Genomic DNA, 16,215 nt, shown 5'->3' on the forward strand with positions numbered 1-16,215 from the left:
AGAACAGGCTGAAGAGGATAAAGACAACATCAACTCCAGGGTCAACTGTACCGAGAAGGCTCTAAAAAACTTCATGAACCATAGCCTCCGGGTCCTCAAAGTCTCATCACAGAACATGAATGCTTTGGTGGATCACCTGGAAAGGAAAAATCAGGAATAGAAGCTGGTTGTTATTGATGATATTCCAACTTCCAGCACCACCCACCAGACTCCCAGGCGCAGAACAAGGTAGGACACTACTGGAATGGAGATTAATACGAAAGATAGCCAGCTGAGAGAGGAAAACAATGACCTGAGGGAAGCGGCCAAGGCGATGATGCTCTTGGTTCAAAATGCTAAGGAATCTATTAAAGTTTTCAAGTAATTTGTAATGTTGGGTTTGGAGCCAACTTCTTGTTGGCTTCTTGCTATCCTTTTCTTTGCTACTAGTTTTTGTGGTGGTGTTTGCAGCTGTTTTGTTTCATCTCTTTAATGCTTATCTTTCGAATTGTAATATGGTTTTGGGTCCCCTAAAACCTATTTTTACTTAATCAAAAACATCCACATACAATCATCTACTAATTGGCATCATCCTCATAAACATGGAATTAAATCATTTATAGAGTATGCATCCATAATTTCTAGTATAAAAATGAAGTACTGCAAATCAAAGTAAATGACATAATCATATCAATGTTATTCATAACACGAGATCATATAAAATTCGAGTCCATAATGTATCAAAATATAGTATCAATAATAGGTCCAACATGAAAATAATTGAAATGCTATGATGGCTTGGGGTAGGGCCTCACACCCTCCCCCTCTAGGCATGAACTTCCTCCTGGAGTTCATCAAAAAGATGGGGGTACTGAGATCTCATCTGCACTTTGTCCTCCCATGATGTCGTAACCTCGTCATAACAATCCCACTAGACCCTAACCTAGTCTAGCTCTTGACCTCAAAGAGATAGCATCCATTGAGCCAAAATGTGGATGGACTGCAAAGCTAGCTACCCATCTGAATCCACCTACAAGGCATCCCAATCTAGAATTTGAGACTCATCATAAATGTACTTCCTCAGAAAAAATACATGAAACACATCGTGGATGCGTGACATGCTAGGTGGCAATTCTAGACGATATGCAACTGGTCCTATCCTCTCAAGGATCTCAAATGGTTTGACAAAGCAAGGTGAGTTCTTAGAACCCTTTCCATAATGGATTGGACTCTTATATGGTCGCACTCTCAGGAAAACTCTGTCCCCAACCATGAAGCTTTCTATAACGGATTGGACTCTTATGTGGTCGCACTCTCAGGAAAACTCTGTCCCCAACCATGAAGCTCCGGTCTATCCTCTTCACATCTGTATACTTCTGTTGCCTATCCTGTTCCTGTCTAAGGCATTGTCTAATCAAAATCACCTACTGCTCCATATCACAAACCATCTTAGGACCTATGGCCACTCTATCCTCAATACGGTCCCAACTCAAAGGTGTTTGGCAAGGTCTGTCGTACAAATCCTGAAAAGGTGGCATCCCCAAAGAAGTGTGATGCCCATTATTATAGGCAAACTCTACTAAAGGAAGGTACTCTTCCCATCTGGTCTGATGATCCATGATGTACATGCGGAGCAAGTCTTCTAACACCTAGTTTACCCTCATTGTCTATCCATCCATTTTTGGATGATAGGCTGTACTGAAGTTGAGTCTGGTACCCATGGCTACTTGTAACACCTTCCAAAAGGAAGAGGGAATCTCTATCTAAGATAATCTTGCATGGAATACCATGAAGTCTGACAATATCCCACAAGAATACCTGTGCCACTACTAGTGCTATGAAGGTAGTCCAGACTAGTGAGAAGTGGGCCACCTTCATCAACTTGTCAACTATCACCATGATGGCATCATGATGACATGCTGACATAGGAAGACCAATGACAAAGTCCATCGATATAGCATCCCACTTCCGCTCTGGTATCGCATGAGACTGGAGCAACCCAACTAGATGGCGGTGCTCTGCCTTGACTCTCTAGCACTCAAGGCATCATGTTACTAGTACAACAATGAACTGCCACATACTTGGCCAATGATATAACTGTCTGAAATCTGCATGCATCTTCTTAACTCTAGGATGTGCTGCATAAGGAGCTCTATGAGCCTCTAACACAATGAAATCATGCAATCCTTTGGAACAAGGTACATAGATGTGCCCTCTATGGTGTAGTAGTCCATCAGACTCTAATGAATAGTCTACTTATCTCTCTTCCAGGGTCTCCTGAGATCATGCTACCTGACATACCTCTAGATACCACTCATCCTCTGGCAGCTGCTACAATATATGACCTCTCAAATCTATGTCCATAGTCATGAAGCATATCTCATGACATCTCCTACTCAAGGCATCTACAACTACGTTCTCTTTCCCCTTGATGTAGTGAACATCAAAATCACACTCACATAAAAAATCCATCCATCTCCTCTGGCGAGCATTAAGATTAGGCTGGGTGAATATGTATTGCAAGCTCTAATGATCTAAATGAAGCTCAAAATGATGACCCAAAAGGAAGTGTCTCCACCTCACAAGTACATGCACTACTACTACAAGCTCAAGGTCATGCGTAGGGTAGTTAAGCTCGTGAGTCTTAAGTTTCCTAGACTCATATGCTATAATTCGACCCTCTTGCATAAGGAATGCTCTTAATCCATCCAAGGAAGCATTTGTGCACACCATGAAATCAGTCGAGGGATTTGGCACAATAAGAATAGGTGCACTAGTGAGTGCCCTTTTTAGATCCTGAAAGGCCCTCTCACACCTTTATGTCCACTCGAATTTATTTCCCTTTCACTGAAGGGATGTAATATTATGTGCATCCCTAGAGAACCCCTCAATGAAGCGTTTGTAGTACCCTGCTAGACCCATGAAACTCTTGACCTCTGTCACACTAGTTGGTGCTGGCCAATCCATAATAGCTATAATATTTGATGGGTCAAGTGAGATCCCATCGCTGGATATAACATGACCTAGATATCTAACCTCTGATCTGAAGAATGTACACTTCGATAGATTGCCATACAACTGATTGTCTACAAAGCACTACAATACCTGTCTCAAGTGCTCCTCGTGCTCCTTGTCATTTTGAGAATATATCAATATGTTGTTGAGGAACACAATCACAAACCAATCATGGAAAGTGTAGAATACCCCATTCATGAGACTCATTAATACAATTGGAGCATTAGTAAGACTGAATGGGACCATGGTGAACTCATAGTGGCCATATCTGGTATGAAAACCGGTCTTGTGGATATCGCTCTCTAAAATCCTCAACTGATGGTACCCTGACTTTAGATCTATCTTGGAAAATACTTTGGCCCCCTAAAGCTGATCAAATAAGTCATTGATCTTGGGAAAGGGATAATGATTCTTGATGGTCACTTTGTTCAACTTCCTATAATCCATACATAACCAAAGGGATCCATCCTTCTTCTTCACGAAGATGACTGGTGTGCCCCAAGGGGAGATGCTAGGATGAATGTGACCCTTCTCTAAGAGTTCCTCAAGCTACATCTTGAGCTCATTAATCTCATTTGTGGTCATCCTATATGGTGCTCTCGAAACTGGCTCGGCTCCTGGTACAAGATCTATATGAAAATCAATCTCTCTGCTAGGTGGCATATCGGGTAGCTAAGAAGGAAACACATCAGCAAACTCCTCAAGGATGGGATGATCATCTAGGGAAGGCTCCTTCTCATTCTCTTCCTCTCTATCAATGATGGTGATAGCAAACAACTGACATCCCTTTCGTATGCTCCACTTAAGCTGCATAACGGAAATCATATGAAGTGACATGGGCCTCTGAATCCCTGAAATAACTATGGAGGTACCCTAATCGTCCACACACTCAATCTTCTTCTAGTGACAATCCATCTTGGCTCTATGGGTGTATACCCAATCCATGCCAATAACGATGCCATAAGATCCTAGAGGTGTGACTCGAAGGTCTACTAAGGTAGTCATACTCCCAATCTGAAGCTAACACCCCCTAACCACTGACTCAATAGACACTCTAGCTTCTGAAGCCAACTCCACTTCCTAACTAACACCTTGCCTATATGCCACTAGCCCACAATGCTCCACTACCAATGGAGATATAAAATAATCAGTAGCTCCTGAATCAAACAAGATAGAAACACTGCTACCTCTGATCATACCTGCGACCTCTATGACTATGGCCTGATGCTCTACCTAGTGGTTGTCAACCACTGCGAAGACTCCATGGGACTTACCCATGTCCCCAACCATAGGCTCTAAACCTTCCATCCTCTGATTACCTACCATCTGACCCTGTGGACACTCTCTTGCTATGTGCCCCATGGCCCCACAAGTGAAGCAAGCACCATGTGTCTGGAATTGAGCTCCCTATGCCAAGAGTATCCATGTCCTCCCATCCTACTCAAACCACTGAAATGACCCCTGGAGGACTGTTGGGTCCATACCAGAGGTGTGTAAGGACCTTATGATCTCTGGTCATACCTAGGACCCTGTGAATGCCATTGCTTGGGCTTAAAGCCCTGTTGTCCCTATGGAGGCATTTGCCTCTGATTCTGCTATGACTATTATGGAGGAGGGGTTTTAAAGGACCCCATTGAATTCTTGTGGTTACCTTTCCAATGGGGTTTCCAAAACCCAAAAGACTGTTGTATAGGGGATCAGTTCTGATGCCGATCTCACGTGTCTTGCAATCTACCCTGAATCTCCTCTGATATCAAGGCCTTCTCCACGGCAACCCGAAGGCTCCCTAGAGATGCCATCCTAATAGGTCCTGCTATCTTGGCATTCAATCCTCTGATGAACTGGTTGATGAGTATCTACTCATCTTTCAAGTAGTCTACATAGGGTAAGAGCTCAAAAAACTTGCTCTCATAGTAGGACATGGAGAGAACCTTCTGTTGAAGGTCATGAAACTCATCTATCCTACACTGCCTATAGTGCTCTAACAAGTACCTATCTCTAAATCTCTTTGTAAAGATGTCCCAAATACTAGTGTCACCAGATAAATCATTCTTGTACTCCTCTTGCCTCCACCATTTGGAAGTTGTCCCTCTCAGAAGGTGATGAGAGCAATCCGAAGCACCTATCTAAACTCAAAAGCCAACCTGAGCCTCTACCCCATTGGTAGATCCTGCAAAGGATGGTGGTTGAAGGCGTAGAATCTCTCTGATTTGATCCCCAGGATCATGGACTACTCTCCGAAAAATAACTGGTGCCACTACTGGGGGTGCCTCAGGTAGATGGACCAACTTAGGCTCATGCTCAGCCTAGACCTCTATACGGTTAGGAGGTGGACTCCTACTCTACTCTCTAGCTATGGATCTATGAGTCCTAGAACTCTGGTGTTCTGCCTGACAATCTACTGATGAGAGTCTATCCTGAACTATGCCTATCAGGTTCTGGAGTGCAACCAAAATGTCTCTGTTGGGGTCAATTGGTGGTTTAGGAGGAGCTTCTCGATCCCCTTCTAGTTCTGGCTCATCCGGCACAACGTCCTCATGTGCCATGCGAGCACGTCTAGGACCCCTACCGCGCTTACAAGCTCGTCGTGTAACTGAGGACATCCTTAATGATCAATAAAATAAAATAAAGTAAATAAATAAAATTAATAACAATTCTTAAAAAAAATAATATTAAAAGTGTAACATAATGCAAAAAGGTTCCTAGTGTTGGAAACCTTGCTCTGATACCAAAATGTCATGCCCAAACTTTTGTGCAAAAATGGAACAACAATTTTTTTTTTAAACAACATAATTTCATTAAATAATCTACAATTAAAAATGGAATAGATAAGTTTTGTCTTAACTATGGGTTAACTCAGGGTTAAAGAATGGTTTACTAAAGTTGATTTGATTAACTAAATCAATATGGCAACAATAATTAGAGAAGACTAATTATTCCCTAAAAGGGGGTCATCTCAACTTAATTAATTAATCTAATTAAACTAATTAATTTCCTCTAATTAAAATTCTCCAACAAGAATCAGGAGATATTAATTATCTCAATAGCATTTAAAATACTCAAGGCTAAATAAAATAATGATAATATTATCTCATATTAAAAATAATTAATTGAACGTACGCAATTACACTTTTAAATATAACTAATAAAGTTAACTAATTCAATTATGATATTTTCCAAATAAATATATTTTATTAAATAAAGTTGAATATTAAGTCCCCTTAGACATTTAAATTTCAACTATTAAATATTTGGTCAATAACGACCTCATAGGCTAAAATTTTACATTATGCATTTAATATTTTCCATTAATAAAATCCCCTACAGGGATTTTAACCCAACATCCATATTTAATTAAGTATGAGAAATAACTATATAATATTCTCATTAATAAACCTTGTTAATAAAATTTATTCAATTATGAGAATAATATAGCTATATAAAAATTAATCCCCAATTTTAATTAAACCCTGATAATAAAGACTATATTAAAAACTAACTATATAAAATTCTTCACATGGCTATAGTCAAATGGGGGGGCAAATTATTTTTCTAAATTTAAAAAGAATCCCCCTCTCCTCTTATTTTATTAATATTTTATTATAAACCCTATCTAGGGTTGATTTATTATTCCTTAATACACTAACCTTAATATTTTTATTTCCTTCTTATTAAGCAAACCCTAACCCAAAATTAGGTTAGGGTTGCTTGTTTATCTCTACTCTCTATTTTAAAATGCTAACCCTAACCTAAAAATGGGTTAGGGTTTCTTTTTTTTTAACATATCATATTTTTTTTTGCTTTTCCCTTGGTGTGTGTGTGCAGGTTTAATGGTGGCAAAGGAGGGAAATACCTTCCGCAAGGGGCCGTAGGTTCAAAGAAGGAGGGAGACGACAACATAATTAAGTGGCAGCCACCATCACTATGGTGGCCACCCGCAGTGGCGACCGAGGCCACCACTGGGGATCGTGGCCCGCAACGATGCCGCAACATCCCTGTGGGACATGGCCCGCAGTGGTGGTCGAGGCCGCCTCTATGGGTCATGGCCTGTAGTGGCATCGTGGGCACCCCTATGGGTCTCGGCCCACAGAGGGGCCCGAGCCACCCAACAACAGCTTGCAAGGGCTTTGGCTCTAGGGGGTTTGAGCTCATTTTTTTTCATTTTATTTTTTTTAATAGATAAAAGATGAAATTTATATATATATATATGTGTGTGTGTGTGTGTGTGTGTGTGTGTGTGTGTGTGTGTGTGTAGACATGCATGATTTCAGTATGAACCTGGTGCAGGAGCACCTAGGACTTAGGCAAATTAGTTTTCACAATTTTGGCTTGTACTGACCCTAGCCAAGTTAGTAGTGAATAAGGACTCTAGGAGGGTCCAAGAGTTAGTATTTTGTGTCAATGTAGGCCTAGGTTGAGTTCATTCTTCTTAGGTTTGCATTTTTGTGTAAATAGTGGGTTTGAATAGGTAGTTGAACTTAGAATTAGGGAGGGTTAAATAGGTATTAGACATGTTTGAAAAGTATTATGTGATGACTTGGAATAGGTCTTATAGGTTGGAGAAACCAAAAGTACAAAAATCACAAAGTTGCAAAAAGTTGTCATGACAACTTTTGTCCTGAATTGGTTAGTAGTGGAGTTAGGGATTGTCCAACACCCTAGGAGGACTCCACATATGGGAAACATATATATACCCTCTCTTTCACATTTACCAAGGTTGGAGAAGTGTGTGATGTAAGTTCAACAACTGAAACTACTCATTTTCAGTCTTGTTGGCAGCATCTTGGCTTGATTTTACTCATTTTTGCAATTGAATATGGATTGAATCCATTGATCCAGAAATGGATTGAGTTACTCCTATGTTTTATTGTGTTGTTGGTTAAATTTAGAGTCTTGTAAATACTATTCATTGGTGTTTTCTTATTCAAGTTTGCAAACAACCAGTTTTGGCTTGTATATAGCAGTTTTCTTGTAAATATGGTTGCCCCATGAGTTCCACACATGCTAGAATCACGGCTAGTTGGGACATGGTAGGAAAAAACATATACATTGTACATATGAAGGTTCAAGTTCTAGAGAGGAGTTTAAGTATGACTGTCACCTTATTCTAGGTGAGTCCAAGAGCAACCTGGCTAGAGGAAATAAGGTGAAAATGAAGTGCTAAGTGCAGGGGTGTGTGCCAAATCACCATTTCAGAGTTTGAAGGGCTCCATGGAGTTGGGGAAAAGTTGTCTATGCATGGAGAAACTTTGAAAAAGAATTTTGATACCAAAACCCTAACTTGTTCATTCATTGTCGGTTAAAGGCCTAGTAAACCCTTCAAAACCCTCATTTTGGGGTTCATACATTGTATGGTGAAACCAGGGGCCAAAACTACAAAAATCCTTTAGGAATAGGTGTATCTTTGAAGAAAATACAAACTTATTTGGGGGTCCTTTGAATCATTTTCCTTCAAGCCCTAGAAAACCGGATTTGGAGGCCTAATTGGGGCTCATTCCTTGTAGCCCTTTTCTAGGCAAGATTTTGAAGTCGGTAAGAAACCTAATGATTTCACGCCACTAATGGACCCCAAATGCATAAAAAATAATTTAGTAGACACCTCCACACCTCTACATCATCTCATAACAACAGGAGGTCAGTTTGACAAGTTGAAGCCAAGAAGCCATAATTGAGCACCTGGGAAGCACTAGGAATTGGTAGGGTTCCTAACCAAAACACAAAAAAAATACACCTTAGAAAGGTAAAGAATCAATCCCTAGAAGGTACTGAGAAGGAATTAGAGGTCTAGAGTGTAACTAGGCCTTATGAGTTGGTAGAATTGAGCAACACCAGCTAGGTGATGTGTTGAGTAGGCTAGGTAAACCTCATCAGAACTAGACATTTAAAATTACAAGAATTTATTTTCCAGAATATAATTTATCAAATAAATATATATATATATACACACATGTACATGAGCATGTTTATTTTATTTATTTACAGCAGCATACGTGTCTATTATATATATATATATTTTAAAGAACAACAACTTAGTTTTAAATATAAAACTGCAGGCATTATCTCTTCTAAATATATATATGTACATATGAGAATATATGTATGTTTATAGGTTTAAGTCTGCATTTCCATTATTTAGATTAGATTATTATCAATAAACAGAGTAGATTAATTCTTTTTATGTAATTCTTTTTCTGTCCTCCTCTCTCTCCTCTTTTATCCATTCGGACCTTAGTATTAATGGATCACACATATGGAATCATGCCTCTAAATGTAAAGAAGATATAGCCAAAGGAGTGATCTGGAAACTAAGAAATGGTAGGAATGTTAAATTCTGGGAGGATCCTTGGTTTTTTGATAAACCCTTGAATGAAATCAATGAATGGGCTCCCTATGCTCCCTCTTGTATTAGAACTTTTGGCTCCTTAGTTGCTGAGTACTAGGTTGATAATGAATGGTAGAACATTGAAAGCATCCACCCTAGCCTTGCTAAGCTCAAGATCCATCTATTTGCGGTATGGCTGAATAAAGAAGAAGACTCCTTGATTTGGAAACATGATCCTAAAGGTACTTTATCTATTTCCTCTATGTATTGTGTCCTTTGCCCCCCCACTCTCAATCAACCCTTACTAGTCTAAAGCCTGGATTAAGGGTCTCACCCCCAAAATCTATCTTTTCTTCTGGACCAGCCTCTAAACTAAGATTCTGACCCTTAACATCCTCAAAGGTAGAGGCTTTGCCCTCCCTAATAGATGTGTGTTGTTCTTTCAGGAGGCAGAGTCTGTGGACCACCTTGCTCTCCACCGTTCCTTCTCAACCTCTATTTGGGAAAGTTTTCTCAAGAGTTTTAGTATGGCCTGGGTGTTTCTGAATAACATCAATGACCTATTCTCCTCCTGGAACATTAAATGGACTAACTCTTTTTTGAGATGTGTGTGGCAGCTCTCTCTTCCTCACATCTTGTGGGGACTATGGAAAGAAAGAAATAACTGAATCTTCAAGAATGTCTCCCTTAATCAGGATATTGTGTTCCAGAAAATTCAATGGTCAATTGAGGAAAATATAAGGATCATTGAGGGTCCTTGTTACTCAAACAACTCATTGGAATCAAACATCTTAAGGGTATGGAATATGAAGATTACTGATGGTCCTAACAACCACAATAAAAGGCTTGAAGCTAAATAGCAAACCCCTCCTCAAGGTTGGTTCAAAGTTAATTTTGATGGTGCTACCAAAGGTAACCCTGGTCCTTCAAGTTGTGGAGCTATACTGAGAGATGATAGAGGAATTTGCAAGGAAATGGTTGCTATCCCTATCGGAACCCAAACCAACCATAAAGTTGAAGCAATGGCAGCTCTTCAAGGTATCCTTCTAGCTAAAAAGTGGAATTGCCCCTATCTATGGATTGAAGGGGATTCAAATAATATTATAAAATGTCTTAAGGGGACTTCAAAACCTTCATGGTCGATTCACAACATAATCACCTCTGCTATTGATCTTATTAGCACTTTTAAAAATTGCCATATATCCCACATCTATCGGGAGCCCAACGGCTCTGCTGACTGGGCTGCCAATGCGGCAGTTAAAAGTGAGGAAATTACCACGTGGATGGGTGAACACGGACTCCTCAAAGATGTCAGAAAAATCATTAGTAATGAGAGATATAGAAGCACTCCAAAGATTCTTGATGGACATGATAATTATGAAAAGTACTAATGTGAGTACTTTGCGTTACTATAATAATGAGAATATCACTCATTCTAACATCAATGCCATTAACTCTCACACTTTCTGGGTAACTATTATAGTTCTGAAAAGCTCTCTAGTTTATCGGCTCTGCAAGCTTCAAAATTTGACCGTGGGCAGCGACAACATGGGTGGAAACAGGAGGAGATATGAACCAAGTAGTTGTAAAGAATGGAAACGGAAGGAAGAGGTTTGGGTTATACTATAGCAGGGTGGTCTCTTGACCTTCATGGAGAGACTCCATGGTCGAGATGGTATGGTTACCAGTCTTTTCTGCAAGAACTAGAAGAAGGGCATGTTAAATATGGGTGATAAAATGGTTGAAATCAATGAAGACTTAATTGCTCAAGCTACGGGCCTCACAAGGGAAGGTTGTGACTTCTACAGAGATAGGAAGGTTAGCAAGAAAGCTATTGAAAGGTACCCAGAAATAGAGAAACAGAAAAAATGACTGGTAAAGTTGAGAAAAACCTACTACCCGCCCAGGGCTTTTGCCAAACCCTGGAGGGAAATCCTCTTTGTTTTAATGCATTATATCACTCTAGATGGTAGGTTTACGAAAGTTTATGGTTATCACTTTGTTATGTTAAACCACTTTAGGCACAATGATAAGGTTAATTTCCCTTGTTTCCTTCTTTTCTTGATGAATGCATCCCTCAAGGCCTATAAGGAGAATCCTCTGGGTGATTCTGCTATGCACCAAGGCCTAATGGTCCTAATTTATGACCATTTAAAAGCTAACCAAATAGCTTGGATGCAGCCCTCCGTGGACTCTAAGGAAGAGATGTTTGATTCTGCCTTTTCTGAGGAGGACGAATCCAATAGTGACTCTTCAACTAACACAGAGGATTGCACTGATGTCCCAGAGTATGAAAGTGAGAAGAAGAGGAAATACAGTAAAACAAGAGCCTCTTCCTCTAAGGGCAAAAAGCCAAAAAGCAGATCCTTGATCAGCATCTCTTCGGAAGAGGAGTACTCAGGTGACTTTGAAAAGTAGAACCTTAAAGGGTTGCCAAAGAAGAAAAAAAAGACCATACCCAGACCAGGAAAAAGCACAAGAAGAAAGAGGAGATTGGTAAGGACTCGACAACCGACAAGCAAGCTAAGGCCCTGGAAGCTAATCGGAGTCTGGAAAAGGAGACCATGGAAGAGACTCTTAGGGTTGCTGATACAATTTCTGCCCTCCACATCCCTAAAGAGGAACAAGTTACCCCTGGAAAAGCTGCCCCCCCCATTTGGTCCTCCTCCTGAGGGTTTGCATGGTTTCGTGGAAACTATAGAGTGGCTCATTAATGGCTACAAGAAAGCCCAGGATGAAAACAAAAAACTCTACAACAGAGTCTTGATCCTGGAAACCATTAATACTGGGGAAGGGAACACTATGGCCGACAATATTGAGGACCTGAAAAACACTATTGCCAAAGCTGAAGACATCAGAGATTCTTTTAACCCCAAGTTTGAGAAGATTGAGAAAGATTTGCTGTAAAGGAAGAGCCTTGCTGACACTAGCGATAAAACCCTCTTAGACACCGTTACCAAAATTGGTAAAATTAAGGAGTGTCTGAAGAACATTACTAAACAGAGCCTAAGTATCCTGAAGATATCAGCTAACAACACCCACACCCTCATCAACAAATTGGATGAAGAAAAGGAAATCTAGGACATAGACCTAGAAGCTGAAGGAACAGGGGAAGCTCAAGGTCCCAGAACCCGCACTAGAGACAAGAGGAAGGAAAAGAAACCGAACAAGGATCTGGAAGACTTGAAAGCTATTGGGGCCACCTACGAAAAGCTGGTGATTAAGGCAGAGGATTTGCTAAAGAAAATTACTGTGTAATGCCTTCTCTGTTTCTCTATTGTTTTTTGTTGTTAAGCTATTCTTTCTATCTGTTGGTCTTTTGGCCAGTCTTTTTGTATGCGGCCTTTAAAGCACTGTTCTTCTTAGTGCTTTTTCTCTATCTATGTTGTAAAGGTTTCAGGTCCTGAAAACCTATTTTTTCATTAATCAGAACCTATAGTTTTCCCTATGATTTAACATATTCAATAACTAGGTTAATAATATTTTCTACTAAACATGGTTTTACATAATGGAAAATGTGACAAAATATTTCTATTTACAGCTGCAACTATCATTTAAAAAAAAACATTTAATACAATAAAGTGCAATATCTAATGTATTGTCATTATCTAGGTTTGGTTATTTTTCTACTTAATATGCATTTACAGAATAGAAAAATTAGTAGAAATTAATTTATTTACAGCTACAAATTTATATCTTTCTAGAATTCATTAAATAATAACAACAAGATGCAATGTAATATTAAAAAGAACAACTATAACTTTCATACTTAATCTTTTCCTATAACTGCATAACATTTAAAAGATAACTTCAGCAATGCATTCTTCACTTTGCAAGGAAATATACTTCAAATAAATTACATTTTATTACATGGTAAAACTTAGTCAACTAATACATTTTCTTTTTTGCAATATAAATACAATAAGAAAACTCTTTTTTCTTTTCTGTAACTAAAATACAATAGGAAATCTTTTTCTTTTTTGCAACTAAATACAATAATAGGATCATTCCAAAGCTTCCTTTCCAATCTTTTCCCAAGCAAAACGTGCAATAAAACTTGAAGGTTGTGACCATGGAGGCTCACCTCCCAACCTAGGCTTACTAGAAGCCACCCTCAAGCTAGGAGAATCAAGGCTAGATAGGAAACACACATTCAAACACATATAAGCAGAAAACTCATAACAACAAAAGACACTCCCAACCCAAGGCTAAACAACATCACATATGTGACTTTTCAAGTGGGGTGAAGGTGGACTATGTACCTTGAGGAGAATTCTGCAAATAGGGAACATAATGCCATAACAAGGCTACAAATAAAAACATCCACAAGTTCCAAACTTGTCCCTATAATCCCTTGTCCCCCAAGGAATGCAAGCCAACAAAACTCCCCTTATGACCCCCATTGCATAAACAAATCACAATGCAACAAGGGTTATGAAATCCCTTGAGAATCACTATCTTCTAAAGAGAGCCTCTCACTCATAGGCTGTCAAACAACCCTTCACCCCAAGGCCGCTCTTCCCTCCCAAGGGTGAGTTGGCCTTGAAAACTTCCAAAACAAAAAAACATAGAAACTCAACCAAAACACATAAGGAAGAACTCTACATCTTCCTACACATAAAAAAAAACAACAACAATGGAAAACAATTACAACCACAATATTTTCAAAAAAAAAAACAACATCATACAAGAGATAGGAGTTCAACCAACCTTAAATCTCCCAAAAGGGTAAAAGAAGTTGTAGGAGAGCTGCCCAAATCCACAACTTTTTTTCCTTCAAAACTTAGCCAAAATCTTCCCAAACACTTGCAAAAATTCCTCAAAAATTTTAAGTCTCCAAAATGGAGAGTGGGTGATAAAACTTCTCCCTCCCAAACTATTCCCTACGAAGACACTCCTCACTTCTTCCAACCCACTTAGAAAGGGTGAAGGATGTTCATTGGTTGGTCTACCCAATACCTTACAGACTCTCTAGCCAAGACACCTCAAAAAGGGTAAAAGGAATGGGGAAGAGCAATGCCACTCATGAGTAGAGTTATCTAACCTAGGAAGGCTCTTCTAAAGATGAAATTCGGCCAACTTGAGAAACTAAATTTTTGTGGAGGTTAAACAGTCCCTAGGGAGTGGACACATGGCTAAATTTGGCCTTAGTCCATAGGTACATCATATGGCCAACTAAAAATGCCCCTAACTTGACCCCAGGAGTTAGTTTAACCCCCTAGAAGTTCACCCAAAGTTTACCTATGGGTCAACCATATGTTGACCTTTCTAATGGCTCCCTATCCAAGGTTTAGTTGGGACCATTTTAAGATAATTGAAAATATATGCATTGGTAAAATAAATTTCCTGAAAAGAGACATGAGAATGCCAAATCATCCTACAACACATGTGTTAAGTGACACTACAAAACAAATTACACATCACTAAAACACACATGGCAAATGTCCCCTTTTTTTTGAAATTTATAAATTAAACAATTTCCAGATTAAACACACATCTAAGCATAACATTTACAAATTAAAACACATTTACAATCGAGGGGTTGTCTCTCCTAATAGACAACCCTTGGATTCACAATCTCACATAGGCCTAGGCTTGATTCTCTGAATAATTTTCATGGTCACATGGAATAATTTTCCTGCACATCTCACTTGCACATTAGTAATTCCAAAAATCACGTATAATATTATCAAAAGAATACAATTTAGACATCGCATAAAATTTCAATTATAAAAATCAAGTATCTAATTATCTGGTAACTTCCACATACAATCATCTACTAAATGGTATCATCCTCATAAACATGAAATTAAATCATTTATAGAGCATTCATCCATAATTTCTATTATAAAAATGAAGTAATGCAAATCAAAGAAAATGATATTAATCATATCAATGTTATCCATAACACGAGATCATATAAAATTTGGGACCATAATGCATCAAAATATAGTATCAATAATAGGTCTAACATGAAAATAATTGAAATACTATGACAGCTCAGGGTAGGGCCTCACACTTGCTTTGTAAATTAGGCCCGATTTTCTTAATTAGGTCTAAAAGGACAGTAAGGGTATAGAATTTTTAACTTGTGGTTAGAGTCTAAGCCTTTTCGGAATTGTGTAACTAGATAAAGGGTATCTGAATCTACCTTTAGTTTCTCTTGTCCTTTGGAATTTTGTCAAGCCATGTTTGGAGAACTCAACGGGTAGGGCTACTAGGCTACTGATAGGGCTACTAGATAATAGGACAGTTGTGAGACAAGTATCCCCTAACACATCTGATAGCTATATCTTATGGGTGTTTTGTGTTGGTTCGACCACCAATAGACAAAATTCAATAGGTTTCCATCCTACCAGTACTGGAAGATTGTCTACCATTCACAGAAGGGTAGAGTGTTTTCATCAAACCGGTACCAGAAGATACTAAATCAGTATGGATCCGGTCACACAAATTGTTTTGTGAGTTGAGTATTTTCTAGGTATGATTTTTTACACCTTGAACAAACAAAAGAGCTTGTTTTGGACATAGTAGTTGTGGGTGAGAGAAGGATTTCACCTAGTTTGTTTCCTGGCTCTGAATCACATGAGGTTTTCTCTATGTCTCTGCTTTACAGAGATCTTTTGTACTTGGGTACCTCATCGGGCCTTGTTGTCGGGACCCAAATTTGCCTTCATGATGTAGTTGCATTTTTTTTGCTTCATGCATTTAGTTTTTTAGCTACTCCCTAAGTTCATCTTAAGGTGGGGTGTTAGAGTTATGATGTATTAGCTAATAATTATTTATTTAATTATATCTATTATACTCTACGCTTAAGATAAACTTAGGCATTTAATAATATTGTAAGTATTTAATAATTATTCTAATTATTAACTACACATTATCCCTTTAGGGTTTCT

Source organism: Cryptomeria japonica, chromosome 6 (assembly GCF_030272615.1).
Source record: "Cryptomeria japonica chromosome 6, Sugi_1.0, whole genome shotgun sequence".
NCBI lineage: Eukaryota > Viridiplantae > Streptophyta > Pinopsida > Cupressales > Cupressaceae > Cryptomeria > Cryptomeria japonica.